The sequence below is a fragment of the Rhinolophus ferrumequinum genome, chromosome 3 (assembly GCF_004115265.2).
Source record: "Rhinolophus ferrumequinum isolate MPI-CBG mRhiFer1 chromosome 3, mRhiFer1_v1.p, whole genome shotgun sequence".
NCBI classification, from domain to species: domain Eukaryota; kingdom Metazoa; phylum Chordata; class Mammalia; order Chiroptera; family Rhinolophidae; genus Rhinolophus; species Rhinolophus ferrumequinum.
Window position 1 is genome coordinate 65,605,579 of NC_046286.1, and position 25,634 is coordinate 65,631,212.

At 35.9% G+C, this 25,634-nt stretch overlaps 1 protein-coding gene across 4 annotated transcripts in view; it reads right to left on the bottom strand.

The window, feature by feature from the left end:
• The window catches only part of HS3ST5 (heparan sulfate-glucosamine 3-sulfotransferase 5), a 252,880-nt gene that overhangs the window by 88,759 nt on the left and 138,487 nt on the right, over positions 1 to 25,634 (bottom strand). For 3 of the 4 annotated variants that reach the window (XM_033094153.1, XM_033094127.1, XM_033094137.1), the window contains one exon: positions 8,096 to 8,206. The gene's annotated coding sequence lies outside the window, so the exon portion shown is untranslated. The remainder of the gene's footprint in view (positions 1 to 8,095; positions 8,207 to 25,634) is intronic. The other variant, XM_033094146.1, reaches the window with a different exon arrangement.

Sequence of the window (25,634 nt, forward strand, 5' to 3'; positions counted from 1 at the left end):
TCATTGACTTCATTCTAGTTGCAGAGGGTGCAACACGCTGGCCCATGTGGGAATCGAACCGGCTGCCCCGTTGCCCAGAACTCCGGCTCTAACCAACTGAGCCACCCTTCTGCCCCATGTTGATTTCCTTCTAGTCTTATTTTATCAGTGAAGTCCAACTGAACCCACAGGAAAGGTATATTCTTCAGCTGTCATATTACCTTGAATAAATCATTAATTCAATTTCTCTACGGCTGTTTTTCCATCTGTAAAGTAAAATATTTATACAAGGACATTTTGAAGACAATGGAATTAATCCAGGGAGGAAGCACCAAATAAACCCTAGAGAATCATATTAATATATTTGTGAAAATAACCTATTCTAGACAATCAATGAATGGTTTTTAAAAGTCAATTTGGTAGACAATGTAACAACAGCTAAACTAATAAATTGGAATTTTGGAGGTAAATGAAACATCATTGTTTAGCTGAATTTTCATTACTCATCTAATGCTGCCATCCTATAACTGTAGTTATTATTACCATTATTAATTATTATTATGACATAAAGCTACAATTATTCTCTCAGACATTTTTGTAATAACATTTATTATCTCTTGGAAAGTAGAACTTCACTGTAGATTTGGCTAACAGAAATGCTACATTGAATAAAAGCAAGATCTTCCTTGAATTCAATGGTGTCTCAGACCATGAATTTTATGGATGATGTCCAAATAGTTCTGTGTACTTTGTAAACTGTAAAAGTTCCCAAACAGAATTCAAAGTTAGTTTACTCTGTGTCTTTCTCTCCCATATCTAGTTGTCACCTTCTCCATGTCTTTCTTTGTACTATCTCTTGCATTTCTTTCTTTCCTTCTAGTACCACCGTCTTTTCTGTCCACAACCTCACTTCCTTAGAACTGAGTTATTGCAGTAGTTTCTTTGCTCCGGTTCTCTTTCCACAAATTCATCCGGCCCAGTCCTGCCAAATTAATCTTTTTTAAAGCACTATTTTAATTATGTCATTCCCCTGCTCAAAAATTTTCAATGACTCCCCATCACCTGGAGGCCAAAGGCCAGAGTCTTTAGCTAGAATCAGAGCCCGTCACTTTCTGGTCCCACCTTTTCCAGTCTTGTCTTTTCCAGTTCCTCTGCACAAGCCTTCAGGATAATAAATGCACCTGCTGTTTGGCTACATTCCCCCCCTTCTCCAAGTGCCTGCCTGGCTACTGCCATCATCCATCCTTTCTGCCTGGCCAGTGGCCTTTCTCTGTGAGGCCTTTTTCACTACTTTAACCAATAGTCAGCACCGTCAGCCGTGAAATTAGAGCTTTTTTTTTTTCCCAATTAAACACGATTTATTTCCCTGTTGCAATGCTACTTAACTTCAGTTTTTGTTGCTTAGTAGTTTCTATGTCTTTTCTCCCTAATTAACTTATAAAGCTCTTTGAGGGCAGGAATCTTTGCATTCTTATTCTCTGCCATCTCCCCAGCACGGGAAGTTATGAAAATAGTCGGCAATCAGTAACACTTGTTTAACAAATGAATGCAAAATGCTGCTATAGGCCTCTTGTAAGATGAGGATGAAAGCTATTCAGTTGTCTGTAACTTGCGGTATTCAGAATAGCGACTTATGTATGGAAGGCATTTTCCTGAGTTTCATAAATCTGTTTTAATTTTTAAGTTTTTAGTGAAATTCTAGATTATAAAATATAAGCTGAGCACACGAGATTTATAATGTTAAAATCTGACTTTTATATAAACTTGGGCACCAGTAGAATAAACACAAACTAGTGCATATTCATTGAATTAGTACTAATTTTCTGAAAGTTTCTTATTAACAGAAAGTTCAGGAATACCTAAACAAAACTAAAATCATTTTAAAAGTAAATTCAGAGAAAAATATAAGTATGCAGCAGTCCAGAGAGAGTCTTTATGTTATAAATCAGACATATATTTTAGCTTATAATATTTTCTCTTTTTTTTATTAGTTTCAGGTGTACAAAACAATATAATAGTTAGACATTTATCATTTATATCCCTCACACAGGGATAACCCCCCTCCCCCAATCAACTACCCCGCTGACATCGCACACAGCCATTACATTTCCACTGTCTCTATTCCTAATGCTGTACTCCGCTTCTTGTAAGTATATACATATAGTCTATATAGTTTACATATTATATATATATGTAAAATTATACTTGACATTCATTATTGTTCAGCTTCAGCTTCAGGTGTACAGTGCAGTGATCAGGCATCTACATCATCCTGAGGTGGTCTCTCTAATAAGACAAGTGTTAGCTTGTAATATTTTGTAATAAGAACATGGATTTTGGAACTCAATAAGACCTGAGTTGGAAATTTGGTTCTGCTACTTATCAGGTGCGCCATCTTATGTCAGTAACTCAATGCTTTTAAATCTTAAATTGCTCACAAGGGAAGTGGGAATATTAATATCCAATTTATTTGAGAAACCTTAGATGAATAAACTGCTTTTGAACTGTTTATTAGGATAAGGAATTTAAAGTCCCTAGGGTACCTAGCCCAGTACCTGGCATATTAATAAATGGTATTATAGCTATTCTCATTGAGAGATTTTCATTTTCACTCATTACCTCCTATCTTTTATGGAATCAACTGGCTTCCCCAAAAGTTATGAAAAGCATGAGTATAGGAGTCTCAAAGATCTGGGTTTGAATTGTGGCACTATCATTTTACTAGCTCAGTAAGCTTTTTATTAGCCTACCTGAGCCCCAATTGTAAAAGAAGATATATAGGGAAAATGAAATCTCCTTGCAGGGACATTCTGAAGACTAAGAATGATCTATTTTAAAATGTCTAGCCTAGAACACGCACTCTATGCATAGCAGATATTATAATTATGAGTCTTCTCCCAGGCAGGTACCATGCTGCTATGTCTTAAAGAACACATCTTCACAGTATTTTAAATAATGGAAGTCGGAAAAGTTTTTTCTGTTATATTTCATTACTTTGCAGAAAAACATAATTTGGTATTATAAAAATTATTCTTATAAATACTATTTGTAGAGTGATTTATAGTTTACAAAATACTTTTACAACTTAGGAATACACTCTAAAAATATTTCTCAAATTAGTCATTTGTTGCTGTATTATACCAATAATTATCCTTACATTCCATTCTACCATCAAGGTGCTTAATAATTAATGATAATGATAAACTGCAAATTTTAAGGAGGCTATAAAAAAGTTAAATGTGTTATTGTCATAGGTATATATTTTTTGAAATACTTGACAGTTAAAATTTGTCAGATGAAATTGAGCAATCTATTATCGATTCTCCATCTCAGTAGTAGATCTTGAAAATAGAAGCCTCCTCTAGGCAAACTTTGACAAAATAATCTTATGAAAGCGGTTTCTTAATTTCTCTTTGATGTCTTGAATACTGTTTAAAATATCAGCTAGGTTGCCTGTTCTCATTCAGGTTACAATACAATTTTTAAAAATCTAGTAGGTGGTTTCCAGAACTTTCATATAAACAAAGGCAAAGAAAGAATATCGGTATATTCTTATACTAAAAAAACTTTCTTCAATCTAAATACATGCATTAGGTCATATGCTGAGTGAGATTAATGACTTATTATCTAAACTCAGTAGGAATGCAATTAAATGCTGAAAAATGGAAAGCACCTTCCAGCTTTATAAGACTGAACTGTTATTACTATCATAATAACTGAAGCACATGCTTAATAACTCATCAAATACCTCTAGTTCCCTTCAACATTTATAAGGGCAAAACCAGACATCAGCCACAACTTGAAGTGCCATTAATTCCTTTGAAAAACGTTGAAGAGACTGTTTTAAGAAGCAGCAGGCTGGATCCCACTGAGGCCCTCAGGGGGTTTCAGGTACTCTAGGAGGTGCACTTCTTTCAGAACCATGTGTTTAAGGAGAGTATTACTTTTAATCCTTCAAATGAGTAGCTTGGGGTACAGCCTTCCTTATACTAGGTATAAGGCTCCATACGCAGTAGTCCTGATTTCCAATGTTTCATCCTATGCGCAATCCTCACTTTGGTTATTATGGCCATTATACCTACATTTTAAAACGTTATATAACACATTATAAGGGTAACTGCCACAACGGAACAGCCATGGATCAGCACTGGTAATAGAATAATCTTTTCAAGATGTGCTCCAAGAATCCCTCCACAGGCATGGTGTTTTTTTTGTCTTTGGTCTTTGCTTCCTTTCATTGCTTTCACCTTCCTCTCACCGTCTACAAGGAATTTCAAACCTTTTGGGAACTTGTTAACTGTTTCAGCGTTTATGTTTACCAGATCCACGACTACTATTTGTTTATAGCATTAATGATAATTTCAAAGCCATTTCACAAATAAAAAATTTTGATACTCATAATAGTGTCATAGGAGATGAGGAAACTGAGGTAAGAGGAGGTTATATGATGTGCCTGAGTCATTTGAAGTTGGTGTCAAGAGTATCTGCCTCATGACTCTGAACCTGGGCCTCACTTCAGCTCCATTACTACGTCGTCATTTCTTGGTCTTTGGGTTATAGTTACGCTGGAAAGTCTTTCTCACCAGCGGTGTGATTTTTAAACATGTTGGCTAAACTCTTTGAATTTTAGCTTCGTTGTTGGTAAATGGGGGATACCAATGCTTACTTCATAGGGTACTTTGAGGATTCAATGAAATGATGTATGTGAAGTAAAAAAAAATCTAGACTACAATAAGCATTCAAAAATGTTAGTACTTCCAATTCCCTTTCTTGGTGATACTTCACCTAAAGGCAGTTCCTTTAGGTCCACAGAGGATCTCTGACATTATTTCTGGAATTCAGTGATGGGCCAGGAGTGCAGAGGATATTTCATGTATCAGGAGGGCGACAAAATTAAATTTAATGATTTATCAATCACCTACTACATCCCAGCACAGTGCTATGTGCCACAGATGCACAAATGAAGCAACAGCAGCCAGGGAATTTTGGCAGTGAAAAGAACAAGACTTGATGATTTTCTAAAAGATTTCAAGAAAGCTAGTCTGCCAAGTTTAACAGAGCACTTGGCAAATTCGCCAAAATAATTTCAAATAGAATGAAATAATTTTAAAACTTACAAATTTTATAGTCTAGTCTTTTGTTATTACTTGAATACATTTTATGTATTTGCTTGGAATATTCATTTATCAAAATTCCAAATTTAATGTGCATTTCTTTACAACTCAGGTTAGGTTATACTGCACAAGCAAGTTAAATTTGCCCTCGTTTCCCCAAGTTCTGTTTAAAATCTAAATTTCACCACTCTTTATGAAACAATGTGTCTCCATTCTTTTCTCAATCAAAAGTACATTTATAATAATTACATGTGAGGCAGAAGAGCTGCTTTCCCCACAAAGAAAAAATCATGTGGTCATCAGCATTGTGTTAAGTTTCAATAGGTTGAGAACAGAGCTTGATTAATTTTTTAAAAAGTATTGACCTAAAATTTAAAAAAAAATGCATAGTTTCCATTAGAGCTTATCTTTCCTGCAGCTGACAGGTGTGACAACATCTTGTGCTATTTTTTAATTTTTATTTTTTATTGAAGTATAGTCCCAGCAATCCCACTTCTGGTTATTTATCAGAAGAAAACCAACCAACAAACAAAAACTAATTTGAAAAGATATATGCACCCCTATATTCACTGTAGCATTATTCATAATTGTTAGGTCAGCTACAGGCATTGTCAAAGAGGCCGGGAGCCAAGTCAGACCCCTCTGCCAAGTCAGACCCCTCCTCGCATGACGGAAACTGGGGCCCCTGGCGTTTCCCAGAAAAGGCAGCAGACCGCTGGTGCGATAAGCAACTCCTGACACAGCCGCTCGCGCCGGATCTGCACTACGGCGTCCTGCTCATCTGCCACCTCACAGCGAACACCCACCCCAAAAATCGCATATATGCCTCCCTCCCTGTACCCTGGGCGCGACTTCGCCGGCCCGTCTGCGGACCGGTGAACCTGGCCCGGGAGCACAGAATAAAGCACTCACTTTTCTCAGCCCGCCTGACCAGCCTCATTATCTCACCGCAAGCCTCACAATAATAGCCAACATATAGAAGCGATCTAGGTGTCCACTGATAGAGGAATGGATAAAAAAGATATGGTATATATACAAGGGAATATTATTCATCATTGAAAAAGAATGAAAGCTTGTCATTTGGGACAACATGGATGGACCTAGAGGATCTTATGCTAAGTGAAATAAGTCAGACAAAGACAAATACTGTATGATTTCACCTGTATGTGGAATCTAAAGAAAAAGAAAAATGAACAAATGAAACAAAACGAAAACAGTCTTATAGAACAGAGATCAAACTGACAGTTGCCAGAAGGGAGGAGGGTTGGGGGTGAGTGAAGCAGGTGAAGAGAATATAGTCAATAATATGGTGACAACTTTGTATGGTGACAGGTGGTACTAGACTTAGCGTGCTAATCACATCTGAAGGTGTATAAATGTCTAATCAGTTTGTTTTACACCTGAAACTAATGTAACATTGTATAGTTTACTCTTAAATGGCACATTTCACCAAACCCCCGAGTGTTATTTTTGTATCCAGCCTACATTATTACATGGGATGAGGGAGGACCATCCAAGGGCCAATCTCAAAGGGAACCTACACATGAAGGGTTAAAAACCGTGTCAGATGTTTTTGCTTTGTTTTTATTACTGTGTCACCTAGATTATAAAATACCCTCGGGTGGGAATAGCTATTTGGTATTTTATCCGTCCTGCTCCTTCAGTAACTGGGAACAGAAACACCTACTTGTAGAGGTGAATTTTAGCCTGAGTCAGACAAAAAGGAGGTAGGACCCCACCCTCTTTAGATTAGTATGTAAGAAAAATATATAGTCAATTAAAAACGTTTCACATTGCAAACAGCCTTTAAAAGGTCAAATCTAGTGAAATCGCAGCATAATTTCATTGAAACTATAAGACGAGAGAAGAGTAAATTCCATTGTTACCAACTAGTCACTGGGCAGCTGTGTGTGAGGCAGTGTGCAGAGTGAAACGGCCCAGGGTTTAGAGTCAGACACTTTGGTTCTCATTCTGCTCCTTCTTGTGATTTTTGGCAGTGATCTGACCTCTTAGGGCCACAAGATTCCCATTTTTAGAATGGGGATGATGCTATCTATTTTATAGCATTATTGAGAAAATTGAGATGGAATATTGTGTATACAGTAATAAATAGGTAATGGATTTTTAGTGTTTAGTATGTATTAGACTATTCTTTTTTATTTATTAGCTCATTTAAACTTTATAACAACTCAAGGAGATGGATAGGATTACTATTCCTATTTTAGAGATGAGGAAATTAAGACACAGGAAGTTTTTTACAAAAACCTTGCCACGATCACCTAGCTAGTAACTGGCTGAGCAGGAACTCAAAACTCGGGCTGTCTAATTCCAGAGTCTGCTTTGTTGCCTCACTTCCTCAGAGCAGCTCATTCCATGCCCATTGCCCATCGCCATGGATTCTGGCATGCAACAGATCATGCCTTTCCAGAAATAAACAGTTACACTGGGGGCACAGGACCGATGCATGAAGAGAGAAAAAGCAATATATGAATCAAGTTGTCAAATGTCAGAGGAAGGGTATAACTACACGTTCTACAGAAGTTTGGGAAAATGCAAATATTGGGAATGGGAAAATCAGCAGGAGCTTGTAATGTAGGTGGATATAGGTCTTGGAGAGAAAACAGGACTACAACCAGCAAAGAAGAGTGGGGAAAATTATTTCAGATAGTGGGGACAGAACGGACAAAGCCTTTCTGTGCTCTGGAAACAAGGCTCAGTGTCTGTGAGGAGGAAAGTTTCTATATGGGAACATTGAGATTAGACAAGAGGAGGCAATGTAAAGTCATTGTGGAGGATGTTTTAGAAGCTCAAGAGAATCAGGATGACTTCCTCGTGGAGAGCAACCTGGGTTTCTGAGTGGCGGTGTGCATGTGAGCACATCTGCCAGCTTGGGCCAAGCAGTGCTTTCAAAAGCCTGATGAGCTGGCAGGTGTCTAACATGGATGGGAGTGGAGAAAGTTAGATGACAAATTGCAAGAGCACAAAGTCTTCAGCACACATACCTACATTCAGACACTTCCCAATTATTCCAGCGATGATTATCTGGTTGGGGGATATTCCATGGCCTCTCCTCAACCACTTGGCCTTCGGACGTGTTCCCTGTTTATTAGCACCTGGGGGTAGAGACAGAAGCAAAGTGATTTTCAATTAGTCTTTTGGTAAAATTTTGTTCCTCAGTAGCTGTGGTTAAATATTTGTTTTGGGAAGGAGGAATATATTGTGGATGATCAGAACATTTCTTCCTTCCTTTCTCTCTCTTTCTTTCACACTCTCTCTCTCTTTCTCTCTCTCTCGTTCTCTTTCTTTCGTTCGTTCTTTCTTTCATTCATTCTTTCTTTGGTTCCTTCTTTCGTTCTTTCCAGTACTTGCAGTCCCTTTATTAAACAATTTACTGATAAAGAACAGAACTCACACTTGAGCCTAACGCTGGAATATGTATGCAATTGTTAATTCCCTTTGATCTGAGATGGACTTGTGTACTTTTAGATAATGTTCTTGTAGCAGAAGCTTCGCTCTGCTGACATTTTCAGGTAAGAGTGGTTCAAGGTACTCTCCTTAAAGCATGCTAATGTTGCCTCTCTCCAGAATGTTCTGTTTACAGCCTGACGATGAGCATCCATATCATTCTGACCTTTGCTGCTACTGGACTATATTAAGCAATTGCTGCTTCTTCCTAAGTCAAATGTACATTACCAGGAGACTTGAGCAATTCTCTAGCTGCAGAGTACAGGTTGGGCTCTAAAATTAAAGTGTTATATTGGAGGGAAAGGAAAAAAAAAAGAAAAAGAGATGGGAAAATTGAAACAGATCGCAATGAACAGATTTGCAATGCCAAACTCTTTTTTTTAAACTAGTATTTTACTATTTCATGCTATTATTAAGAATGTATATGATGTCTAAATAGACTGTAGGAGCCTAGTCCCAATACATCATTATCACTAGTACGTTTTTGAATATAGTAAACATCAAAATTATTCTAGTTCAAAATAGCCAGAATATCCATCTTGAATATCTATCTTTTACTTGGGCCCATTGTATGCAAATATATTTAGGGTGCAAAGCAAACATAACATTCACGCATACACACACACACCTCACCTCTTTCAAGAAATGAATCCCTTAAAATTTATACACTTGGTTAATAGCCAGCTATCAAATCTATTTTATGTCTTCTCTGATAAACACACTTTCATACATTATTACCAGTTCTTCCACTTGAATCCTCGTCAGCTCTTCACCTCACAAACCCAACATTACCCAAATAGTTCTAGAGAAATCAAACGAGTAGAAAAAGATACATTCAGTTATTTCAGGACATGGCACACATGAACAGTGGCCACCTATTAGCCAGAGAACAGGCTCCACTGCTTATCAGAACTTCTTTGTAGGCCTGCTGATCTCAGCATAAAATAAAACAAAACAAAACCTCTACTGTGCTTCTGAATTTGTTTGGTAAACTAGAATTATGTCTAAACTCCTAAATAATCAGAAATCATTATGATTATGAATAATTAAAATGCTAAACTCAAGAGGGCACCCAACATTTATTATACTATAGAACTCATCCCCTAAGGGTAGTAGCTACAATTAGTTCAGTTTTACAACAAAAGAAAAATGTGACAATCAGTAATTGCAGGTATTTAGTATAAAGAACAAAACAAGCTAACTTGTCTTTAAATCACACTCTCACAGCCAGCAGAGACGCTGCTCTCTTTTAGAGTTTTGACATTTGTACTAATTCTAGAACCCAGAAAAGCAACAGATAACAGGAAAACATATTCCCTTCAAATCTGTAAGTAGATGTACTTCAGCTTTCTTAGATGTTCTAAATCGAGTAGGTTAAAGTAAAAGGTAAGATATAGCAATCATGGTTTTTAAAAGAGTTTTTAAAACATTTTATAAAACTTATCAATATGTTTATTTATTTAATTTACAAACATTTATTAAGCACCTATCATGTGTCAGGGTTTATATTAAGTGATAGTTATATTGTGTATAAGGATGAGCCTATGGTTATTTTTTAAACCTATACAAACTTATACATACAAATTTGAATCTACCAGTATATTTGTATACTCTTACAATTGTAAAGTTTGGGGTATATATTTACAGTTTATAAAATAGAGCTATTCAAAGTATTATTTCTCATTATTGTTGAAGTTGTAAAAATTATTTTAATTAAAAAATTAAATCACAAAATTATATTTTTCTTTCTCAGAGCCTCCTCTATAAAAAGTATATGTATGTACACAATATATCCATTTTCTTTCACAGTAATAAATGCTTTACAATTATTGGGGGTTTTTCTTAAATATTTGTAGAACTTAAATATAAGTCAAGTTGGAAATGGTTTAGCAAATAGTAACTACAGTTTTGTATCTAAGAGACTGTAATAAAGCAGATTTTCTTTTTCTTTGCTCGAATTCAATATCAAATTGACAACCATGACACAAGAAAGGGTCACCTTTTACTAACTGCCACTTCAGAGAGATACATTTTGTCTTTCATTTAAGTGGAGGAAAGAACTCATTTGAAAGGTAGAACAAGTGATTTCAGAATGATAAATCTCAAGTTAACAATTCCACTTTTAATGATTAGGTGCATGAGTCTTGTATTTAATTAAAATGGTTATTTTAAATGTTTATAGTTAATTTAAACATAATTAGCTAAACCTTGATGTTACCACCTCATCCGTTTTGAAATTAATTCATTTATAGAATAGCTAAAAAGTGCTCTGAAATTGTAATATTGAAATAAATCAGGAGCATTTTGCATCTTTTGTTGGTTTCAGTTGTGAACCCATAGTGAGCAATTTGTATTAGGTATGGCTGTGAGATCACTGGCATGGCCATTACGTAGTAGAATCAACTACTGATATTTCCTTTACACATATGAGCGACCCTTTAACCTGCTAGGCAATAGTAGTCTATAGTCAAAGATATGCTTGATTAAACTTTCAAGGAATCTAAATTTTCTAAGTCAGTTTTTTCCTTAATACTTTTAGGAAGAACCACTGTTTTTAGCAGATGATTCATACATGTGTAACAAGCCTCTGCAACTTACTTCTTTTTGAGTCAGCCTGATAATGTACTCAGAAAGTGTTTTCAAGGAAATGTTCTGATTTTAACTTCTGTTTCAACAAACAACATTGTCTATATATACACAGAAACCAAGAGAGAGAGGGTAGTATCACAGAACTATTTTTCCTGTTCTACAGAAAATGAGGATCTTCTAAAACACGCATAATATCCATCTAGAGTGGGTTTCCTGGTGCGGTGAGAATCTACATCCGTGAATATCTTACAACCCTGGGTGTGCTCGGTGTGCAAAACTGCTAAGTTGTGCACATTTGTTTATTAATGATATTGCTACCATTTACTATTAGGTTTTAGATATGTAGTAGGTACAGAACTAAATGCCTGATGAGGTGGTAGTATTAGGTCCATTTTACAGATGAACAAAGTGAGGCTTGGGCAGGCTGAGACACTTGCCCAGGGTCACATAAGTGGGTAATGATGGAGGCAGAATATGAAGCCTCCCTCCATAGCTCTGCATATCACTGTTCCAGCTCTCCATCTAAGTGGTCGAAGAGGCGTTCTCCGTGTGAGAGGCTTACAACCATCACTACCAACTACCACAACAAAAATACTCCTCTCTTGCTAATCGAGTGAGTTAATTAAAAGGTGGCTTGACTATTAGTACCTAAACCATTGCCTCCAATATTAGTATCCTCTCATACCAACATATGCAGAATTTCTAAACATTTTATTAAAACCTGGGCCATCTACCTCTCCATGAACCCTTATAGCTGGGGGGAACCTGTTGACATTAGATCAAACCTTCTACACACCCCTCCTACCCTTTAGGAATTTTAATTGTGAGTAGGCCTATAAAATCAGGTTTCAGCTTACACATCCAGTGAAGCTGTGTAGAATATTTCTCTTCTTTCCATCCCTAGTACCATTGTGTGGCATACCAGGATGCCTAGATAAGCTGTCAGTATCTCAGTTACCATTTGTTTCTGTTTCTTTCAGTCCTGCTCCCTGGTTCCCTAAACAATGAATGATACTCTCACTCAAGAGCTGGGACTTAGGCACATTCTCTGCAAAGAATATGAGTAGAGTAACAAATACAGATACTCCTATTTAGATTATAGACTGTGCTCAAAGCCAATTATCTATTGATTTTCCATTTAACATTTCAACTATCAGTCCTCATCTTAACTCTGGACATCCGCAGAAGGTCCAAAGGATTGGAACCATCACAAAGTAATCATAACAGAGAGGTACTCTGGGGAGCAAGATGGGGAGACACGCAGGCACATCTGCTTTGTTAATCTTGCTAAGTATGGCCTTTAAATACCGTCTGTTTGCTCTTCTTTTCTGACTACCATTTCCCCAAGGCTAAATGATTTTAAAATGACTGGGGGAAAAATTTGAGGAACTAGGCTGAAATTTTAATTCTTTATTTCATCTGCCAGACAGTGAAATGCAGTTAACCGCACCAAGTGTTCCTACTAGATAAGGGAATTGTTGCTTCACATATAATTACGTTGACTCTAGCATTAGACATAGCCAACCATATCATCCTCATACTATTAGAAGTGGTAGTAAGTCTGAAAAGAATCCATTTTGAGGAGGGTCAGAGCTACTTTTATTTTATTTCGAACCAGGTTATCATGGAATAAAACTGATAATTCTTTTGGGGGAACAATTTTTGGAATATAAAAAAAAAGTATTAAAGGGTAAATGAAACTGGCTGTTGTGACTGGCAGTAAGTTCAGGCATTTGTGTTCATTTGTGTTTGCTTTGGAATGTTAAACAGGTTGGATTCTTTTTAAAAGAAAACATTTTATTCAGAACAGTCTCCCATGAAAGCCCTCTTTGACAAAGTGTCATTTTTTGATATATTACTACACGTCTGCCCACATTTTATATTCTAAAAAGGCAAGCAATGTTTTAACAACTTTTGACAAGCATAGGGAATTAAACTTCCATAGATTCAATTCTTAATGTAATGCTATAGAAGGTTGTATTTTGTATTTTGTACTTCTGCATGGCAGGCCACAACATTTTAAATTATATCAATTTCTGGTTGGAAAAAGTGCAGAGAAATTAAAGATCAGTAATTAGAATAGAAAAACCTCCATTCATCAATTAATTATGTTTTAAGCATATAATTCTGAAATTTGTTGAGATATAGCTATAAGTATCAAGAGATAAAGCCAAAGAATTTTCTAGAAAACTAGCTGGGAAATTTCAAGAAATTCAGCTACTTCTTAATTATACTTACAAGTTATTTGCAAATCATAAATTTCAAAATCACATCCTCCTGCCCCGTGGAAATCTGGCTTGGATAACCACAAGCACCTCAAGTCAACACTGCTCCTCATCCTGTGTCCCGCTGACTCGGACCCTTCATGACTAAGGTTCTGATTGCTCTCCAGCCTCATCTGTGTCCGCTCCACCCTGCCCTTGCTCATTCATTCCTCCAGAGCTTCTTACAATTCCTTGAATATGTCAGGTTCTTGGCTCCTCTTCCTAGATCACTACCCCGAAACAACCTGGCTAATTTCTTCTCTTCTTTTTGGTTTCAGCTTAGATGCCACTTTCCTCAGGAAGATTTCCCTGGTAATTTTCTCTCTATGTGTCTTTTCTCTAAATCCTGTGCAACCATGTTCTCTTCAATGCAAGTCCCTGTCAAACAGTGATGTCATTGTCTCATAACTTGCCTATCTCCTCAGCAGGCTGTAAGCTCTATGAAGGTTAAGACCACGTCTGTCTTGTTTAACGGTTAAATCTCTACTGCTTAGACTGGTGTGTGGAATATTCTGGATGCTCTCAAACTTTGTGAAAAAGATTAATGAATCATTTGGGTGAAAAGTTCATATATGATCAATTATTTTTTTCCCCTTTTGGTGGTAATACAAACTGTTAAATGTGACCACTTTAAAAAAAATCACCATATTTTTCCATGTACAATGCACACTGTTTTGCCCAAGGTTGTGAGGGACAAATAAGGATGCACATTATACATGGGTAGTACTAATTCTGTATCTATATAAACGGTTTTAATTCTTTTACTTATGATTATGAGTTAAAAGTCTAACTCTAGAAATCAATAACGATATCCACATGCAAAACAATACCCTGGGATACGATAATTGATTTTGTTGAACTTACGACGAAGAGTTCTTGGCATTCTATGATGTGTAAATATTGTAAATTTGTTATTGATACATAAAATTTCTTGTACCATAATATGTTAAAAAAATAAATGCTAAAATTCCTTTACAATATGAAAAATAAGTACCTAAATGTAAACAAACAAAAATTTGAATTAAAAAATTAAAACAGAAGATTTTTTTCCCAGAAAGTTTAGGCCAAAAACGTGGGTGCACATTATACACCGCAAAAATGGTAAATCATTTGAGCTGGCATGTGTTCATCTTGCTGTTCCCATTTGATTATTTCATTTAGCTGGGACAATTTGGTTCAAGAGCTTTTTCATACCACCTCTCTCTCTTAAAAAAAAAAAATAGAGTGCAAGGTGGATAATAGGTGCCATTGCAGGATGTTAAGCTCTGGGATGCCATGCTTATATATGAGTTTATAATATAAACCTCTTATAGTAACAAAAAGGGTAAATTGAAAGGGGGCAGGAAGAATTTATGGAGACAAAAATGTGTAACGTCTGAAGGACCTTAAGGTCTTGCTTTATATCATTATGTCATTATAATTTGATAACTTTTAGAGGGATGCTGTGACTGGAAAAGGAGAAAATTTTAAATTAGTACCCTTTCGGTGAGTCAAGGAAATGGAGCTGGAGAAGAGGGCATCTTATGAATACTATTATTAGATAATCAAGAGCTGCAATAATCAATATACTCTTGAAAGTACCTTAAATCTAATAAAGCAGCTGTGGGTAACTAAATTATGATTATGACAAATTCAGGCAATTGGTTCAGGATTCCTTGCATCCAAAATTCAAATAAGTAATCAAAATGAAATTGCATTAGATGACCTCCGACCACCTCTAAAATATAGGAAGCATTTATTAAGCATATCCCAAATAACAGCATAGTACAACTGCTCCCATATTTTACAAATGCCTTTGGCTAAGGGGAAAGGTGGATGGAATTGGGTAGGGGAGGGTGGAAATGAGGGGGAGGACACAGAGGAAGAGAAGGAGCTCCTTGCAAAGAGATAAGTGTAACTCTTATTTAAACAAACTGCCACAGCAGTACTTTTCTTAAGACAAGATTAAAAATATGATGAGCTTATAGAATGTTATCTTCTGCAGCAAAAGTAATATAAAACCAATTTTTATTCCCACATAAATTACCTAACAGTGCTGCCACTGACTGGTTTTACACATTAATGCTGGCACTGATGGACCATCATATATAAAAGAGATTCTTTCTCTGTATTTTTCAGTCCTCATCCTTTCATATTTCTTTGTCCCTTTAGTAAACTCTCATTTCTTATTTTGAAATACATTGAAATAGTTCACTAGGAGCACAATGGAGTTGTTTTCACCTGTTCTCTTCTGGGCTTCCTGGGGCCATCACATGGGCGGTGGTAGAAAATTTCAAAGACCAAATAATGACGAATAAATAAAGCACAGAGAGTGCCAAAAAAATGTACACATTTTAAGAGATGTTATCTACCGCGTTTCCCCGAAAACAAGACCTCATCGGACAATCAGCTCTAATGCGTCTTTTGGAGCAAAAATTAATATAAGAACCAGTTTTATTTTACTATAAGACTGGGTCTTATATAATATATAATATAATATAATATAATATAATATAATATAATATAATATAATATAATATAACATAATAATATACCCATTCTTATATTAATTTTTGCTTCAAAAGATGCATTAGAGCTGATGGTCTGGCTAGGTCTTATTTTCGGGGAAACACGGTATGTACTACTTTTTGAAGTTGAATTGAATTACGGTAGCACCGTGTAGTATGATGTTTGCTGAAAAGATGGCATTAATCAAATGAATGCTAGCTTCATTCATTGTATTCCAATTTTAATACAGTTTTTATCCTTTCTTAAAATGTCTATACATTTTTTGTTACCGTGTGTGTGTGTGTGTGTGTGTGTGTGTGTGTGTGTATTCATTCCCCTTTGAAGAAATATATTTGTTTTACTGAACTGTATTTTCATCTCAAGAACTGTTCACTGCAGCCCCACCTCTTTCCAAAATGCTTCTGTATAGCAATTCTCATTTCAAAAGCGTGCTTCAAATTGATTCTGGGGAATTTCTCTACATTCTTTTGGCAATATGCTTTTTATCAGATCAGCAGAAACAATGTGAAAACTCTTGTCACAGTAATTTCAAATGTCTATCATCTACAAATTATACATAAATGATCTATGGTTGCAATGTGGTCCTTGATTGGAGGATGTTTTTCAAGAAACACACACACATGATGTTGGAAATGTAAAAGGGTACACTAAGAAAAAGTCACTTGTGCCATTTTCAGAAACTTATAGTTTTTATTTTTATCTTTATTCAGAACAAGAGAACATTTTTGAAAGAACTAGTCTTGCTTGTCATTTACACAGAGCATTATATATACATGCACACCTACTCCCAGGTATAGACAGCATTCAACCAAACTCCACAGGGCTGCAGCTGGAAACGGAGTTGGATCAGCAACAAAGCATTTACTGAATGACTACTCAGGGTAAATGATAGATAATCTGCGCCCTTGCCCCATGCCTTCTCCTGCCAAACAAAGAGAGGTATAACTGTTGAACAGGTAGAAGTTTTTCAAAAAGCACAGAGAAAAAGGCTTTGGGTTATAAATCTATTTTTATGTCCCACATACCAGTTCTTTTCTGTGGTCTTAACTTACATGCTGGTCACTCTCAGAAATTGGTATGCTCCAAGATGCTTCTCTTGTGTGGCGAGAGCTGAGAATCCTGCTCTGCGATTTAGTGATAAACTTCCTTTCAGTTTCTCGTTTCTGTCTTCTATGCACATCTGCATTTCTCTCACAACCGAGAAGCCTTTTCACCAGGGCTTGAAAGTTATGTTACATTTTCTTATCCCATCCTCCTTTCTGTCCTCAGAACTATAATGCAATTCTCTGATAATTTGCCTGTGAGGTATTAGATATTTTTACATCCAGATTCAAGGAAGCAAGTATGTAGCAAAATGATGCTTACCTGAAACTGAAACAACACTTGAAATAGCTTTTGACATGGGTGGCAATTTTCTGGGAAATAATAAGGTATGAAGGGCAATGGAAAAACATGTCCTTTTACTCTTTTAAATTCAGTATATTTCAGACTTAAGCCTATGGGAATATAATGATACGGTGTTATAATCACTCCAATATTCCTAAAACTTTGACATTTCAAAAGAATGTATGTAATATTCAAGTGGGGCTCAAGTGGCTCTAACCATCCTGCTGCTGTTTTGTAAAGCTGTGTGTTCCATGGCAGTGTGGCTAAGGGAGGCAATAGCCAAGCCAACCCTTAAAAGGCAATAAAGAACACTCTGGAATGTACCTTATTTCTAAACTACTGTGACACCTTATAGCACTCTTTGCCAGCACTTTATTGGTTTCACAAGAATAAAAACAAACAGTGAGGTCTTACTCTGAAATCTGTTTCTAGAATTTATCTTACTAACAAAAGGACTTACTCCTATGAGAGGTATTCTAGTTATAAAAGAAGAATTTCTCTTGGTAAGTTTATTTGCTCGTTGAAAGGCTATATTTATTTGGCGCTCTTAATTTATAAATGTGTATTAAAAGCAACAAACTGTAAAATCATACTTTTCTGTGATCCATATGATAAACCAAAAAGAATGGAATTTACTAAAGTAAGAATACTTTTTTCTGTAACTGGGCAAAACTAGCTCATTTATGCATTTATATAGAAAGAACAAAAGAAAACCAAACTTTTCAAAACGTGAAAAAAAAAATTGGAATAAGTCCAATTTGCTTTCAGCATTGTTTCTAGTGGTTATTTATTTACCCCAATTGCATATTCATTGAAGTTTTCAAAAACATTTAGTTTTATTTTTTCCTTTCTTATATTTACGCATATAATGATAGACAGCTGATGCCAGTGCTTCCCTTAGTTATTTGGATTTTGGATTGTATAGACATGAACTCAGGTTGCCTCAAAAATAATAAAGGAAAATAAGGCGTATTTCCAAAGCAACAAAAGGATAACCGATTTTACTGCACTGTCACTGTAGAGAAATGTCTTGGAGAATGGAGTTCTAGATGTGAAAGATGGTTTATCAGTCATAACCAAATCCATCTACCAATCAGCTCCACAGATGGGTGACAAATTAATGACAAACACAAATACCATGCTAAGTGGCCACCAAACAAAAGGAAATCTACTCTGCAATTGTTTATACAGCAAGAGTCCACATATTTTAGCTTGCGTTTGAATCAAGAGGGACAGATAAATGGTGACTCAAAAAGGGAGAACACACACGTAACTCCTCACACGAGGAGGTTATCAGACTCCCACAAATGTCAAGAAAGGATATGGAATCAGGAACGGGTCCCTTTCAGAAATGTGTCATTGTGAAACTTGACTTTCCTAACTTGTTTCAAAATCTGTTTTCCTTTTCCAGAAAGTTTTCAGAGACAAGGTTCAGAAAAGCAAATAAAACATGGGACAATGGATAGACTGAGGTATACTTTTCAAGCTAAGAAAGCTGTCTGTATACAAAGCTAGTCTTTCTGGAGGGGACAGATGAGAGAGAAGAAAGGCTTTCAGAGAATAAGGGTGATAGTAGCTTTTTACAAAATGCCATGTCAAACAAGAGTCCTTAGTGCATTTTTGAAAAAGAAATGAACAATATTTGCCATGTATGTGACAAGCTATTTGACAGAATACATTTTGTCTTTTTTTTTCCATATATTTAGTCATTCCCAGGAACTGTGTGAGTTGTCCCAAACAAGTTTTTGGATGTGGGACGCAGATGGGGACTCAAACTGCCGCCACCTTCAGGTTCATGCTGTTAGACTCATTAATTCTTTCTAGGATGTAAGCTCAATGATGGTAGATTATTTTTTTTTCTGTTTTGCTTATTGCTCTATCTCTGTCACCTATAATCTTGCCTGGTGGATAGTAAGTATGCAATAAATATTTGGGGTATGAACAAATGAATGTAGACTAGTTCAGACTCCAATCTCTCTGACTTTGTCTACTATATGGAGTTACCAGTTCTGAGATTGGCACGGGCAAGACACTGTGCCAAGTACTAGTCATTTAATATCTAATTATTGAATTCTCACAATGGCTATGTGACACAAGAATTATTGTCTCCATGCTAGAAGTAGTAATGACGTACTAGGAATAGAATGAGGTAGTTGAGTAACTTACTTAAAGTCTTACAGCTTGTAGAAATTAAAGAAAAAAGTTAGCTTAGATTAAGTTCAAAGCTTAAACTCTTCCATTACTATGCTAAATCCTGGTTTGATCCTGCCTGCCTGGTCGGTGATTCTGCTCCATCCACAGTCTCAGCCTGGTTTTTATTCTGCATCCTGGCCTTATCTAAACTGCTCTAACTCTGGTCTTGGGATCCTATACTGTGCATGATGTAAACTTCAGTTCAACACTCCTGTATCTCCAGCACATCTTTGTGGTGCTGTCTTAGGCAGCTTGGGCTGCATTAACAAAATACCATGGATTGTTTGCTTAAACAACAGACATTAATTTTCTCATGGTTCTGAATGCTGGAAGTCCAAGATCATGGTGTCAGCAGTTAGATTCTGGTGAGACCTCTCTTCCTGGCTTGCACAATGGCTACCTTCTCACACAGCCTTTTCCTGGCCCATGCATGTGGAAGTATTTATTGCATACTTACTACCCATCAGGCAAGATTATAGGTGATAGAGAGAGAGCAATGGGCAACTCTCTGTGTCTCTGTCTCTGTGTCTGTCTCTGTCTAGAAGGGCACCAATCCTACTGGATTAGGACCCCACCCTTATGGCCTCATTTAACCTAAATTACCTCCTAAAAGCCCTGTCTCCAAATACAGTCACACTGGGAGCTAGGGCTTCAAATATGAATTTTAGGGAGACACACTTCAGTCCATAGCAGGTGTTTTGAACTATCAGGGACAGTGACAACCAAATAACATTCTATTTCCCTGCTTTTAATCACATGGCTCACTGTTACAATTGCAGGAATAACTCTTTTATCATCTTCTGGGTTCTTGCAATGTTTTGGCCTCAGTAATTTAGCTATTAAATATGTGTATCTTGGTCAAATGTGTACTGGATTTGAAGAACTGGTCCAACTCAAGTCATTCTGCTAATGCAATCTTCCAACAGTAATCTCTTACAGGTTTCTTGATCTTTTCATACCTTCATCCTGGCCATCCCATAATCAGAGTTAGCATACAGAGGAAAACAGAGACTCAGGGCTCATACACCTGAGTGCTAACCCTTTCTATCTGTGTCACCTAGAGGACATTATAAAATTCACAACATATATATTTTTTAAAAGTATTGTTTTTCTAAATCTATCAAGTCACAGATGCCTCCTGATTCCCAAAGTGAGATTTCATAAGTATCATGTGGCTTAATATAGTTTCCAATGGACAACACATCTATGTGTTACTTTCCGATATATGTAACTTTGAGAATCCCTGTTCTGAGTGTACAGTAACACAGTCACTACAAGTTTAAATTACTCCTTGGGATATCTGAAGAGTTTCTTGGAACTTTCCCATTGGATCTTAGAATCAGAAATCATATTGTGACCTAGTTATTACAAAGCTTCCTTACTACAAGAAAAAAAAAATGAAGCCTACGACAGTCTTTCTTTAGTAACAATAGCCTTGGTCTCTAAACTTTAAGCTTCTATTGGGGTGGCAGTGAATATTTTAGAAGAGTACAAGTACATGGCATCATGACATGCACCAGAATTTCAAAATGCTGTTGGAGATTGGACTATTGTAGACATGACTAAAATGTAAAAGAGTCCTGATGCAGCACTGTGAACATTTTAAAGAAAACTTTCTTTTTTTGGCAAAATAGACCTCTACCAACATTCTTTCTTCAGGGAAATCTGATTGTGTGTGCGTGTGTGTGTGTGTGTGTGTGTGTGTGTGTGTGTGTGTTTTCTGTGCTCATGCTGTCTTGAATTGCAAAGTCCCTCTGGAGAGGAGACATTTCCTTATATATTTCATTAGTCTAATTACATTTAAAGATTTGGTGGTGAGTTTTTTTTTTAACATGATCAAAACTATTAAAATATAAGTATCCAGAGTAAATGCAAAGCCATTATTTAAAACAGAATGAGAATGTGTGCAGGTCACATACATTGCAGTATTTACAGGCATTTCTTGGAAATATTATAACAATTTATCACTGTTAGAGTTCACATAATTACTTATGAATATGAAATAAATGAATAATAAATATAAATTATTTATTTTATAAAAGAGAGATTGATCATCCCTAAGCTGCTATCAAGTACTAAATTCAGATAATAATGCAAAATTCAAATAGAAAAAGTATTTTTTGGAATGTTTTCTTTCATCATTGGATAAAAAGAATAAAGTTTTTTGTTGTTGGGCAACATTGATAATAGTTTAATTTCAGTTTCTCTAAAAAGTAAACTATATATTTCTCTGTAATTGTAGAGAAAGTTTGTAGATAAGGAACTTAGAGATATGAGTTCTTGCTTTGGCTGTTGCATTAAATAACTCTGAGACTTTGGACAGACTACTAAGTCTTCTGAGTTTTCCTGACTGCAAAAGGAATGAATAAAAGTCGATGAGCTCTGAAGTCCTTACAGGTTCTCCCAGTCTGCAATTCCAGGTGGTTATTCCTATTACTAGAGCCAGTAGAATTAAGCTCCATGAACAGAGAATATTATCCTTCACAAGGTCACAGAGGCTAACCTTGTCATTATTAATCGTAATGCTCCAGATGGCATCCTGCAGTTAGTTACTCCAGCCCAACAGAAGCCTCATCTGATGGTTCCTTACTCTTCTTTGAAATTCCTTACTTAGTTGTCTTTTGCCAATTACTGGGGTTGATACCCCCTCCCCCATAAGGTGCCGAATGTCACTCTCTCAGGAAAGATTTACTTGATCCCTTCTGCTACACCAAGCCACAACGCTTTTCATATGGATTTGTACAAGATTAAATTAAAAAATTACTGTCACAGCATTTAGCACAAGAGGTAGTCACACATCTCTGTGTGTAATTACATAACTATGTATCACGTCTGTCTCCCTATTTAGGGTATAAACTCCAAGACAACTAAGACTAGGCTAGTTTTTTGTTTGTTTGTGTTGTTTTTATTTGGTCTTTATTTTTTTAAGGAAACAAAAGAACATATCTTAAAGAGACAGTGTTATAGGGCTTATCAGGGAAAATAGCAGCACCCTGCCCACTCCAACACATTTTCAGCTGTCCAGAAGCAACTACTTTCAATTCCTCTAGCTGAATATTTTGTCATTTTTTGACTATCTTTGTAAATAGTATGCTTATATTACTTTTCCTTGAATTTTCAGTTGTAGGCATTGAATATTGATTTCCCTCTTAGAAGAAAGGCTTTAGTTCCCTTTCACTTTCCCTCCGTACTTACCACAGAACACTTCCTATTATCCCATTCTCCCAACACAATTAGATAAGTAGTGATTATACGACAATTATTAATGTTACTATTATTATGTACGGCCATTTTCAGATGAGTCATGCAGTATACTCTGACTGTGTCCCTTTTTGCAGAAATCCTTACTCCCACTGAGTTAATAATTATCTCAGTTTGTTTTCAATAGTTTATCACTATTTCAATCCTACCCCTTATTGTGCAAATCTCTCAATATTTTTAAATACATTAAGTATTCTGACAATTTCCCTCTTTTTGTGAAGTCACTTGGAGCCTTCTTCCTGGTTCCATTCTAAACTATTTGCTGCACAGATGTCATCCTGGGATTCCCAGTGCTTTCTCTTTGATTGTATCCTTTATTTCCAGTTCTACAAATCCTATGTATTCTACTTTATTTGTTTCTCTCTTCTTTGTTAAAGTACTTTTTCTAAAAGCTTCTTGAGAAACAGTACATATAAGACAGAATTTTCTGAATCTTGTGTATCTAAAAGTATAATATTGTGAGGTAGTTCTACCCTCACAATCTATGCCACTGGGTATAGATTCTAGATTAGAAATAATTTTCCTTCTGAATTTTGAAGGCACTGCTTATCTTCTAGCTACTCAATATTGCTGTTGAGAGGTCGGATATTATTTTGATACTTTATCCAATCAATGAAATATGCATTTTTATTCTGGAATTTCTTAAGATTTTTTCTTTGTCTCCAGTGTTATAAAATTTCTTAATGAATGTTGTCTATTGTTTTGTTTTTTCACTGTGCTGGGCACATGATGGCCCCTTCATTTGGGAAACTCAAGTTCCATAATTTTGAGAATATTCTTTTGATGACTTTTTTCTTTCCATTATTTTTTTTTCTCATACTGGGAATTCTCATTGTTCAGAACTAGGATCCTTATACTAATTTTAAAAAAATCTTCTCTTCCATTTTTCATCTTTTTGTCTGTTTGCCATATTTGCTGGGCGAATGACTCAACTTTATCTTCCACCTCTGTTATTTAGTTTTCCATTTCTGCTATTATAATATCAATTTTCAGGAATATTTTTCTTTTGTTTTCTAAATATCCTCCTCTATAGCATACTTTTCTCATTCCACTGAAGCAAAATCTTGTTTAATCTCTTCATAGAGTCTCTGTTTCCCTGCAAGGTATTGCTCTCTGTTTTTAGTCTCTATGTCAAATTAGATACCTTCTTTAAACATGTGTTGATCCATTGTTGTCTACTTACATTTATGAGTAAAAAGCTTGTGAGCATGCAAGAAATGGGTCAGTTGTGCTCCTTACTCTAGAATGATCTGGCTAGGCTATTTCCTTAAGGAATCTCTGATCTTTGTATCCTTTGGTTTTTCATTTCTGACTGAACAAATTCCTCAGAGACTCTTCAAATATACTTCCTGATGAAATCTGATTGCCAGGATTCTCTCAGTCCATTGAGAAAGAAGGTTATGGATCTCAACATTCCATACATAAACTCTCACTTAAATGCATTATTTTCAGTGTGATACTCCTTTTTTCCCCACTGATGTTCCCAAGTTTACTGACTCTGTTTTGCCCTAATCATGGAATGAAACTTCAGTCTCACAGATGAGTGAAAGGACCTGCAGGGTATCTAGTTTCTCTTAATCTTCCTGTTATTAAGCTCAAGTTTACTTCCCAGTTTCAGAGATACCCAGTGAGGCTATTTCCTAAGCCTTTGGGCAGTGTTTTGGTGGAAACTGCGTTACTTCTGGACTTGGCCCACTGCTGGCTTTAGGATTCAGCATTTTGGGATTTGTTAAATCAGTTTCTACGTCTACATCTGCTTTCCAGGTTAAATGATTTCTTTGTATTGTCTCTTATCTCAAGCTTTTCCTTGTAAGTGTGTGCCTTTAAAAGAATCCTTTTTCAGTTATATCATTAAGGGTTTGGAATATAGTTATTACAACATAATTACCCTGCTTACCATGGCATTCTCATCAGAAAGTGCAGTGCTTGGCACTTAGAAGGTCCCTAATAAATATCTATTAACTGAGTGAAGAAATCATCACCATGTGTAATTCTTTTCATCTTCCTCTTGTGAATAAGGCTGAACCAACTGAGAGAATTCTCTGGATTGGTCCTATGCAGATGTCTCCAAATACTATAAAGTGTTAAATATTCCTTGTCATCTTAGTATAAAACAATGTATGGAACTCTTTGGTCTCTGGGAATGTTGCTATTATGACGATATCTTGTTGGAGCTAGTGCAGCATCTTGACTACAACGGAATACCAGTCTCCAACAATGACAAAGAACATCTCTGTAGCTGATATTGACATCTGTCCTCATTTCTACTTAACATGTATATTAGTTGTATGAGTAGATTCTTGGATGGTGAAGGTCATTTTACTGCTGCCCTTTGAGTATGGGGTCATCAAGAATCACCTCAAACTGCAGCTGTGGCCAAAGAGAAAATGACTTCAACTCTTGACAAATGCTCTTGGTCCGGACTTAATGATGGTTTCATTATATATATATGTATATATACGTGTATATATATACACGTATATATACATACACGTATATATACATATATATATACACACACACGTATATATATATACGTATATATACACGTATATATATATACGTGTATATATATATATATATATATATATATAGAGAGAGAGAGAGAGAGAGAGAGAGAGAGAGAGAGAGAGAAAGAGAAAGGAAAAGTATCCCATTGTACATATCTGACATTCTTTTCCCTTAAAGGAAGTCCTTCAAAATGTATATTCCATGTACTTGTGTGTTCTCTCTTTTGCTCCCTCTCCCAATATTATTTTCAACCACAAAGTAATAATTATTATAAAATAACAATGTATTTAAAATTGATCACCTTTGTCCCTCCATCCTGCCTTTTTGGTTATTAATACACAATGATATACATATGAAAATAGGC